The sequence below is a fragment of the Rattus rattus genome, chromosome 5 (genome assembly GCF_011064425.1).
Source record: "Rattus rattus isolate New Zealand chromosome 5, Rrattus_CSIRO_v1, whole genome shotgun sequence".
Classification (NCBI taxonomy): domain Eukaryota; kingdom Metazoa; phylum Chordata; class Mammalia; order Rodentia; family Muridae; genus Rattus; species Rattus rattus.
Window position 1 is genome coordinate 149,189,121 of NC_046158.1, and position 11,141 is coordinate 149,200,261.

General features: G+C 49.4%; 1 non-coding gene across 1 annotated transcript; it reads left to right on the top strand.

Moving 5' to 3' along the window:
• Window positions 1–9,284: 9,284 nt before the first annotated feature.
• Window positions 9,285–9,392, top strand: LOC116902496. Its single transcript, XR_004388110.1, has one exon. It is a non-coding gene; the product is annotated as a U6 spliceosomal RNA (small nuclear RNA).
• Window positions 9,393–11,141: the final 1,749 nt, after the last annotated feature.

Below are 11,141 nucleotides of genomic sequence, written 5' to 3' on the forward strand. Positions count from 1 at the left end.
CACACACACACACACACACACACACACACACACACACAGAGCCTGTGAGACCCATTGTCCTTGTCCCGGGGTGTCACCATATGGGACTTTCTCTGATCACAACTGGGCATTCCAGGATGCTGCTTATTACAGTGTGGGCTATGACATCTACAGGGACCAAATGGATTTGTCCGTTTACTTTTGAAGCAAGATCTCTGACCAGCCTAGGATCTGTAGCAATCCTCCTGCCTCTATACCCCAAAATGCCACATCTGGCTGGACTTTTGTCGTTACTGTTTCATATTTATTGTGTGTCTGTGTGTGTCTGTATGTGTATGTATGTGCTCTCGGGTGTTCATGTGTGTGCATAGGTCAGAGAACAACTTTCAGAAGTCCTGTTCTTTTCCTTCCACCATGTAGGCTCAAGGGATCGAACTTCGGTTGTCATGCTTGGTGGCAAGTTCCACTACCTGATGAACCATCTTGCCAGTACTGTTTTTTTTGTTTGTTTGTTTCTGACCCTCCTCCTCCTCTTCCCCCTCCTCCTCCTCCTCCTCCCCTTCCCCTTCCTCCTCCTCCTCCTCTCAAATTGTCCTGAGAGAGAGCGCATCTGTAAAGCCCTGTGCGGTCAGGCAACGTTTCCTTGCGTCATAGAGGTTGTCTTTGCTTCTGGAGTCTCTGGTGTGGAGGGTAAACTCTGCCTGGCACAGTGGCAACACAAGCCTATGGTTCCAGAATTTTGAAAAATGAGCCTCAAACTCTGTAGCCAAGGACGACCTTGGAACACATCCTCTGCCCATGACCTCCCCTGGGACTGTAGGCCTGTGTTATCAACCCTAGTTTATGCAGTGCTGGGATTGAACCCGGGGCCTCACTCACTCGGCAAGCACTGTACCAGCTGAGCGTGCCCATACCCAGATCTTTTAAAACATTTTTTTTTGAGACAGGGTCTCACTGTGTAGACCAGGCTGGGCTCAAACTTAACAGCAATCCTCCTGCCTCTGTCTCTCTAGTGCTGGGGTTACCCACATGTGCCATTGTACTTGGCAAAGCCAATTGGTCCTGAACCCACGTACAGTCATCTTCCTCACTGTCATGCCTGTCTGCATGACGGGAGAGGGGACACGCCACAGTAAATGTATGGATCCCCAGAGCCAATAGCTTTTGGAATGACATCATTCCTCTCTAAAGGAAAGGGAACAGTTTGGTGCGATGCAGGACGTGCCACAGAGTCCCTGACCCCCACATAGCTGCCGGGATCACCCCAACAGTGTGTTGTAACCTTAACTGCCTCCAGGCATTGCCAGCTACCAATGGCCAGGGCGCTGAGTCTGGCCACTTTCTAGATGAACCCTTGCAGCTTTCCATGCCTTGGTTTGCAATAGAAGGTTACCTGTTCTACAGGCAGCTGTAAAATAAGAGTACACACTCCTGTCACACAGTAGGGCCTCAATAAAAGTGAACCGTTAGCTGAGACAGTGGTTAGTGCCAAACCTCCCAAATCTCAAATCTGCAAAGTTCTCTGGAGAGAACTTTAGTGGGAGTGGGGGGAGGATAGGAGTAGAGTGGGCTAGCGTATGTTTTTCTGGGGTTTCCCTCTGACAGGAGGTACCCAGAGTTTGGTAGGAAAAATCCCACTGCCTCTTGTTTCTGATGGTCCCAGGTAGTCAGGCATGTGGTGCTGGGTTTGATCAGCCTCTGCTGTGGTTTCTGAGGCCAGGCAAAGAAGGGGTTCAGAGACGTAGAGAAAATCAGTCTTGGCATCTCAGCGGGCAAGGGAAGTTGAGCTGCAGACAGATTCCCTGGCGCCTCGTGTCACCAATGTTAACAAAAGCATCCACACGTTACTGGCCCCGAAGTCTTCCCTCGGTCCGTTAATATTTTTTTTTCTTTTGTAGAACATGGCTGATGTGAGCCTAGAACTCCCAGGAATCCCCCTATCTCAACCTCCCAGACTACAGGCATAAGCTACTATGCCTAGTTCCAAAGTCCCTTTTCCTGGGGAGTTTCTTAAAAGCTCCCCCAAATTCCCATTTCAGTAAGAGACAGAAAGGGGGAAGGGTGTGGCCCTGTGGCCAGTGACTGACTGGCGGGCATGAGGCCCTAGGCTCCATTACTGGCATTGCTGAAAGAAAGAGAGCGGAGAGGGATGGGGGAGGGGAGAACTTCAGTGCTCAGGCCAAGACAATGCAGGGGAGAGTTAAGGCGTATGTAGCCTTCAGTTTTACCTGCCACATATGACTTAATGCTAGCACCAAGCCCTAACAAGGCGGGGTCCCCATCTAATCCCCAACCTATGTGGGTGCCAAGCCCAGTAGGTGGTGAGAATTAAACCAGAGAGAGCACCAAGTAAAGGGCTGACGTTGGGCCGGCAAGGTGGCTCAGTGGGTAAGGGTACCTGCTGCCAAACCTGGAAACCTACTCGGTGGAGGGAGAGCTCAGACTTGCACAAATGCATGCCCTGGCCCAGAGGTGGAGACCAGGTCTCTCTAGATACCCCTGGGTTCCTGGAACTCACTCTGTAGACCAGGCTGGCCTTGAACACACAGAGCTCCACCTGTCTCTGCCCCTCTTAAAGTTGTGCACCACCACACCTGGCCCTGAATCAATGCAATTTTAAAATCAAAAAAAGGGGAGAGCTGTGCCTGGCACACAGTGGGCCTTGACAAATATAAACAGAGCACTGTGAAACCCTATTCCATCCGAGGTGCAGAGGGAAACTGTGACCGTGGTCTTGCCTGATTGTGCTTGGGGCCCTCCCCACCTCCCTTCCCAGGAAGCTCGTCCATTCTGGGCAAACAGAGACAGCTGTCCACCAAAATGATGGCTTTGGAAGTGATTTTCTGGTTCAGTTTCCCAGGCCAGGGCCCCGGGAGGGTGAGACTGTGCCGAGCTGGTGGCTGGGGCAAGGCCATGAGCCCCCGCACCACATGGGTACTGGGGAGACAGTGCGCTCCCTGAGAGTCAAGGGAGGTTTACAAGCATTCTCCTGAAGGTTTAATGGTCCAGGGTGATTTATCTTATGTGGAGAGTCGCTGCTATAGAGAGAAACCTGCCCCTCCAAGCCCTGCTTCCTTTACAGCCAACCTTTCATCCACCCAGCGTTGTCTCCGTCCTCCATAAATAACTTTCTTAAGGCCACACAAAGGCAGGGCCTGTCCATCTGCAAGACCGGATGCCTCAAAGAGCTGAGAGCGCTCTCCTAACTGGCTTGCCCAGAACATGGGGGTACATACACTTAGTAGGACCCACAGGGAACAGCGAGAGGTCTTCACTTTGCTCCTGGAGCCAGAGTGTTCACTGCTAGGCCACAAACTGCCTCCCCGGGGATAGGAATGTTCTAGTTCACTGGAACCTGTTCAGTTTCCATTCCTGTGAAGGTCAACAGGAAAGTTGGATGTTCAGAATGAACTAAATTTTAGAATTCGAAAGCAAAATAAAAATGAAAACAGTAATGGGGGACAGGTGAGATTGCTCAGCAGGTCATCAAACCTGGGGACCTGGTTTCCATCCCCGAGACCTACATGATGGAAGGAGAGTGGCCCTCTGCTTACCACACTTGTACCTTAGCATGTACGTGTACACGCATGTGCCCACACGCACACACAAATATAATCATTATTTAAAACTATAAGAATGTTCCGTTGTAGGTGGGGATTCATGTCTGCAGTCCCAGCATTTAAAGGTTAAAGCAGGAGGCTCATAAATCCACAGGTTCGAGGCCAGCCTGCCTACATAGCAAGACTGTGTCTCAACCCCTGCTCCCCAAAAATGTTAAGTTGAAGAATCGATGTGCCCCACATGAAGACTGAGGAGAGGACTGGGATATAACTCAGTAGCAGAGGTGGCTGGAGAGATGGCTCAGCGGTTAAGAGCACCAACGGCTCTTCTAGAGGTCCTGAGTTCAAATCCCAGCAACCACATGGTGGCTCACAACCATCTGTAATGGGATCCGATGCCCCCTTCTGGTGTGTCTGAAGACAGCGACAGTGCACTTATTGAATAAATAAACAAACAAATAAATAAATAAATAACTCAGCAGCATGTGAGCAGCATTCATCAACAGACATGAAGACAATGTTCAAATTATTAAAACTGTGTGAAATCTACCAGGTGTGGGAGTTGTCCTCCATAATGCCAGGAGGCTGAGGCAGGAGAATCACTCTGAGACCAGACTAGAATAAAGAGTGGGTTCTAGGTTAGCCATGGCCACACAGAGAGACCTCGTCTTAGGAAAAAAAGAGTATAAAATTAAAGATGAGGGCTGGCGAGGTGACCCAGCAGATAAAGGCTGGAACCTGACAAACTGAGCTCAATCCCTTGATATTGTAAGATCGAAGGAGAGCCCTGACTTCCGCAGTTGTCCTCTGACTTTGATGCCCTGTATATGTGCGTGTACATGTTAACATACACAAATAACGTAATTAAAGGTGACTAGCATATGTGGCCACTCTGTGGCCCCTGAGTGCTGGCACTCAGTCCAGCCCCTTCCACAACTAGTACTTCTATAAGCTATCCCAGGTCACCTTCTGCGGGAAAGTGTATGTGTGTATATATGTGTGTGTGTCTATGTATGTATGTATTTGTCTCTGCATACACACACACACACACACACATATATATAATGTGTTATATGTGTGTGTGCTTGTATACAAGTATGTGTGTATATATGTATTCGTACACATATTTTTACATGTGTGTTATATATGTGTGCTTGTATGCATGTATGTGTGTGTTCATGTGGATGTGTGTTTGTGTCTTGAAGGCATGGCTCAGAGGTAGACCATTTGCCTAGTATGCAGGAGACCTTGGGTTTCACCCCCATCACAAATGAAGGGGAAAAATACATCTAACTTTTAAAAAATTAGAAATGGTTCCTTGGTAGTGGCAGCACACCCTTTTACAGACCTCTGTACGTTTGAGGCCAGCCTGGTCTACAGAGTGAGTACCAGAACAGTCAGGGCTACACAGAGAAACCCCATCTTGAAAAACCAAAAAGGGCCGAGGGGTGGAGGGGAGACATGCTTCAAAGTTGTCCCGGTTTGTGTTTTACATTTATTTATTGACAAGGGATGAAACTCTTGAGTAAATGTAGACTTTGTTCCCAACTCAGCAGTAATTAGCCTGTGATAAGAAGACTGGATGGGACTGGCTGTCAAGCAGGACTTTGCTGGAACCTCTGTGAACACAGCCAAGAAGAAACACTGGAAACTTCTAGGGGGAAAAAAACCAGCACAGATTTAAAAGCCAGGGAAGGAAGAAAGGGAACTCCCACAGAGCAGGACAGGAGGATGAGCAGCTAACCACAGCCCTGCCTCTGACCTCAGCCAAGAGCTTTCTTTTGTTTTGTTTGAGACAGGGTTTCCCTGTGAATCCCAGTAGTCCTAGAACCTATCTGTAGACCAAGCTGGCCTCAGACTCAGAGATCTGCCTACCTCTGCCTCCTAAACTGGGATTAAAGATGTTTGTTACCACCAGCCTGCTGGAGAGATGGCTCATTGGTTAAGAGCACTGACTGCTCTTCCTAGAGGTTCTGAGTTCAAATCCCAGCAACCATATGGTGGCTCACAATGGACTCTAATACCCTTTTCTGGTGTGTATTTACATATAATAAATAAAAATATTTTAAAAAGAGAGAGAGTGAGAAACCGCCAGCCAGAGTCAGAGTTTTTAAAAAAGAATCAAACGGGCTGGAGAGTCAGCTCATCGGTTAAGAGTACCAGTTGCTAGAGGTCCCTGGTTCGATTCCCAGCACCCACATGGCAGCTCACAACAATATGAAATTCCAGTTCCAGGTGAACCAATGCTGCCTTCTGGCCTCTGTGCTACACAGACATACACGAAACAAAAACACCCACGCATTTAAATTAAAAATCAATAAATCTTAATATAATTTATCAATTAATCTGAGAGTGATGGGACACACCTTGAATCCCAATGCTCTGGAGGAAGAAGTAGGTGGATCTTTCTGAGTTTACCATCTGGTTTCAGTTCTTAGGTAATGTCCAATAGCCCACTTTGTGGGTTTTGTTTTGTTTTGTTTTTTTAAGTCGGGATCTCACAGTGTAGCCATGGCTTGTCCTTGAACTTGCTACGTAGAACAGGCTAGGTTTAAATTCCCAGAGATCCACTTACCTCTGTCTCCTCCTGAGTTCTGGTATTAAACAAATGCAAGCCCAACTCGGTTTTGTGTTATCTTCTTAAAAGGCTTACTTTATGCTTGTTTGCGTGCATGGGTCTGTGCGTGTGTGTGTGTGTGTGTGTGTGTGTGTGTGTGTGTGTGTGTGTGTATGCACTCTCTTTCCCCCTGAACCATCTCACCAGCCCCAACCTTGTTTGTTTTGTTTTTTGAGCCATGGTCTTCACTGGCCTGGAGCTGGCCTGTTAGGTTGGGCTGACTTCACATCACTGAGCCCCAGAGATCACTCCACCCCCATCTTCCCGGTGGGCACTGGTTTACGGGTGAGCACCATGACTCCTGGCTTTGTTTGTTTGTTTCCAAGACAGGATCTTCTCACTGTGTAGCTCCCACTGTCCTGGGCTTACTCTGTAGACCAAGACGACCTACAACTCACAGAGACCCGCCTGCCCCTGCCTTGCTGGTGCTGGGATTAAAGGCGAGCGCCACCACTGCCCGGCTTCACACCTGGCTTTTCACAAAGTGGAATTCATAGAGATCCACCTGCCTCTGCCTTGTAGGTGCTGGGATTAAAGGTATGGCCACTACAGCAAATCTACGGTGAAAATGTTAATGTCACTAATAACATGCAAATACATTATCTTTCAAAACTTAAAACAAACAAACAAAAAACCAGGTCAGGCTGGATCTGGTGGCCCACACCTCTAATCCAGCACCTGAGAGGCAGATGTTGCCTCAGAGCAGCCCTGGGCAGACAATCTGGGACCCAGGGTTTCGGGGTTTCAAGCCTTCCCGAAGCGGGTCCAGCTGGCAGCAGCCTGGAGAGAACTCAAGTGGCTGGTGTTCGAGGTTGGTCCCTGAGCAGTCTGAGTGTGCAGCTTCCAGCTCAGGGTGTGCAGGCAGCGGTCTCGGTACAGCATAATCTCACCGTGGCTTGGGAACACCCGGAAGCTCCCACGGAGGGCCAATGGACGCGAAGGCGGCTTCCCTTTTCCCGTCCTCCTCTGAGTGGCCCCGCCTCGTGCCCATCTAAAAGCATCGGGACGCTTAGTCTGTCTTCAGAAAGCTAAGTGTGTGGTAGAACAGGCTAAACCTTGTGCTGTCAGGCTGGAGGCCGAGGAGTCCTTCGAGTCTGTACTGTGCTCTGTTTAACGGAACAGAAGTCACTACCGTCCCAGGCTCTCACTCCAGCTCAGAACCTTGGGCAGAACCTCTCCCCCTTCCTGGGTGACTCCGAGGCACCAGGCCCCTGCCTGGAGGAGCAGCACATACAGACCGCCCTGCTAAAGTACTGTCTCTTGGGCTGGCAAGAGGCTCCTAGTGGCCTGAGTTTAATCCCTGGGGTCTCATGGTAGAAAGAGAGAAATGAATTCCATAAATAGATCTCTGACCTCTAATGGTTGGCCATGACCCCGGTGCACCTGAAAATGTGCATGCATACAAGCACACACACTAAATGTCCAAAAAAAAAATTTATTCAGACAGGGTCTTCTATGTAGCCCTGGCTATCCTGGAATTTGATATGTAGACCAGGCTAGCAGAGATCCATCTGCTTCTGCTTCCAAAGTGTCAAAATTAAAAACCAAACCAAACAATAACCACAAAAATAAAATAAGATGCAGTTTACTTCATAAAGATATTGTGACTGAAATTTCATGTGCATACACAAAAATGTCACAGTGAGACCCATCATTACAAAGAATTAAAATAGACCAGGGGCTGGGGAGATGGCTCAGTGGGTAAGAACATATATTGTCAGCTGACAAATACTGTCCTACAGGGTAGCACACACCTTTCCTCCCAGGACTCTTGGGGCAGAGGCAGGTGGATCTCTGAGTTTCAAGGTAGCCAGGACTATACAAAAACAACAGGAACAACAAGACAAAAAGAATGTATATCGCCTTACAGAAGACCCGAGTTCAAATCCCACCACCCACCCAACTGCCTGTGGTTCCAGCTCTAGGAGTCTGAAGTCCTCCTCTGACTCCTCAGGCACCTACACTCCAAACCACCTAAGTGTGTACACACACAATACAGAGGAATCTATACCAATATTTTTTTTGATGTCATCTCTCCACATAGCCCTAGCTATCCTGAAACTTACTAAGTGGAACAGGCTGGCCTCAAACACACAGAGATTCTCCTGCCTCTGCCTCCAAGCGCTTGGATCAAAAGTGTGTGCCATTCATTCATCACTCCAGGTACATGTACACTTTTTTTTTTTAAATTAATCTTAAGGCCAGGCATGGTGATAAAGCCCTTTAATCCCCATACGCAGAGGCAGAGGCAGAGGCAGAGGCAGAGGCAGAGGCAGCAGAGGCAGAGGCAGAGGCAGAGAGGCAGAGGGAGAGGTAGAAGAGAGGCAGAGAGGCAGAGAGGCAGAGAGGAGAGAGACAGAGAGGCAGAGAGAGAGAGGGAGAGAGGCAGAGCCTCAGAGGGAGACAGAGAGACAGAGGCAGAGAGAGAGAGAGGCAGAGAGAGAGAGAGAGAGAGAGGCAGAGGCAGAGGCAGAGAGGCAGAGAGGCAAAGGGGCAGAGACAGAAACAGAAGCAGAGGCAGAGGGAAGGCAGAGGAAGAAGCAGAAGCAGGGAGGCAGAGAGAGAGGCAGAAACAGAGGCAGAGACAGAGAGAGAGCGAGGCAGAGAGAGCAGAGGCAGGCAGAGGCAGAGGCAGAGAGGCAGAGAGGTAGAGGCAGAGACAGAGAGGCAGAGAGGCAGAGACAGAGAGAGAGAGAGAGAGAGGCAGAGAGAGAGGCAGAGAGGCAGAGAGAGAGGCAGAGAGGCAGAGGCAGAGAGGCAGAGAGGCAGAGAGGCAGAGAGAGAGGCAGAGGCAGAGAGAGGGAGAGAGAGAGAGAGAGGCAGAGAGAGAGGCAGAGCAGAGACGAGGGAGAGGCAGAAGCAGAAGCAGAGGCAGAGGCAGAGGCAGAACCAGAGGGAGAGGCAGAGGCAGAGGCAGAGGAGGCAGAGGCAGAGGCAGGGCAGGCAGTTCTGGAAGGTGGAGGCCAGTCTCATCTACAAAGTGAGTTCCAGGACAGCCAGGGTTACACAGAGAAACCGTCTTAAAAGACCAACTAAACAAAACCTGCATCCTTCCGTCTCTCCTCTACCAGATGTGAGGGGTTTACCTTAGCCAGCTCCATGCTGCCTACTTACAAAAAATGACCCTGGGGCTCGCTTCGGCAGTACGGACACTGACATTGGAACGATACAGAGAAGATTAGCATGGCCCCTGTGCTTGCACACAAATGCGAAATCCTGAAGTGTTCCGTATTTAACAAAGAAGAAAAACTCTGGGGCGGGGCTGAAGCTCTGTTGGTAGGATGCTTACAGGCATGTAGGGAGCCCTGGGCTTGACCAGCACCAAAGAACCGGCATGGCACACACCTGAGATGCCAATACTTGGGAGGCAGAAAACTAGGATTTAGGTCATCGTCAGCAACATTCATTCATAGTGAATCTGGGGCCAGCCTGGGCTACCCTGAAGGAAAAAATAGAAATGAGTTAACCCTGTGAAAGGGGAATGATGGGGGTTGGGGATTTGAAATTGCCTAGGAAGCGCAAGGTCCTGGGTTCGGTCCCCAGCCCCGAAAAAAAAAAAAAAAAAAAAAAAAAAAAAAAAAAAAAAAAAAAAAAGAATGATGGAGCTTGATGGTAGACTCCTTGCCTGGCATAGAGGCCCTAACCAGTGGGTGAATGATAGGTAAGTCAGCTACCGAGTGGCTCAGCAGGTAAAGGTACCAACCACTAAGGCCACTACTTATTTATATGAATACGATCCATTCTGGTCACCATCCTGTCTCAGGGCTTCAGAATAAGAAACTGAGGTTTAAGAAGCATCCATGAGAACATCTTGGGGTGGGTCTTAGAGAGGAGCCCTCCAGGAGGCTCCTTCTGGCCAGATTCCAGTCCTGCCCACTCTTCCCTACCCAGTCATTATGGGGGGCGGGGGGTTGGCAGGAAGAAGCCGCTGTATTTGTAAGTGCTGAAGCCACTTCACCGGCCCTCCAAACATCTGAGGGAAAAGTAGTTTGTTAATTGCTGTCTAGACAGTTTATTGCAGCAATAAGACCAAAACACAGAATCCCGAGGTCTGCGGTATGAGCCACGCAGACTAAACAGTTGTTTTATTGCATTTGCACAGGGCTTGATTTACGCTGTGCTGGGCAGTAAAATTTCTTCAGGGTTTATCCAAAATCATTTTTGCTCTTTTTTACACCGCCCTGTGAGGATGCCACCTCCCCAGACTATTAAAATGTGGTCTCCGCCTCATCTGTGCCCATTCATATTGGATGCCTTAGTGACAGTCGTTGAGGGAGATGCAGGGCCAGGCAGGGCCCTGGCAGGGAGCAGGGGGACCTGGATAGGGCTACCTTTGTGGCCCAGCTGTCATAACTAGTCTATCAGGTAAGAATCATGTGGACAGTTCCTGAATCTGGCTTGGTGGCAAAGGTCTGCTTTCATGGTGATGGCTTTTCTTCTTCTGCATGTGACAGCTGAAGCCAGGCACTTGTGTTTTCTCTGTTTTGACCTCCCACCCCCACCCCAAGTTTGCTGTGCAACCAAGGCTGGCTCCCCCCCACCAGCTGAACATCCAAGGCTGGCCTGGAGCCTCCAATTCCCTGCCTTTGCTTCATGGTGCTCGGGGGTCTGTGCCTCTGACACTCAGGACACCTGAAAGAGAAAAGGAAGAGCACATTTGCATACTGTCACTCCATCCCCTCATCCTGGGGAGCAGGGCTACTGTCTGCCAAGTGGCAGTCTGCAGAGCCCAGAACATCTATGGGTGCCAGGGGAGGCTAAGGCAAGAAGATTGGGGTTAAAGGACGGGCCAGGGAAATGGCTCAACGGGTAAAGGTGCTTGATGACCTGAGTTCAGTTCCCAGAATCCACACAGTGAAAGAAAGCAAAGAATGGATTCCTACAGGTTGCCCTCTAACTACACAGAGGCCACAGCATGTACACACACACACACACACACACACACACACACACACACACACACACATCTTCACCACCACCATCAT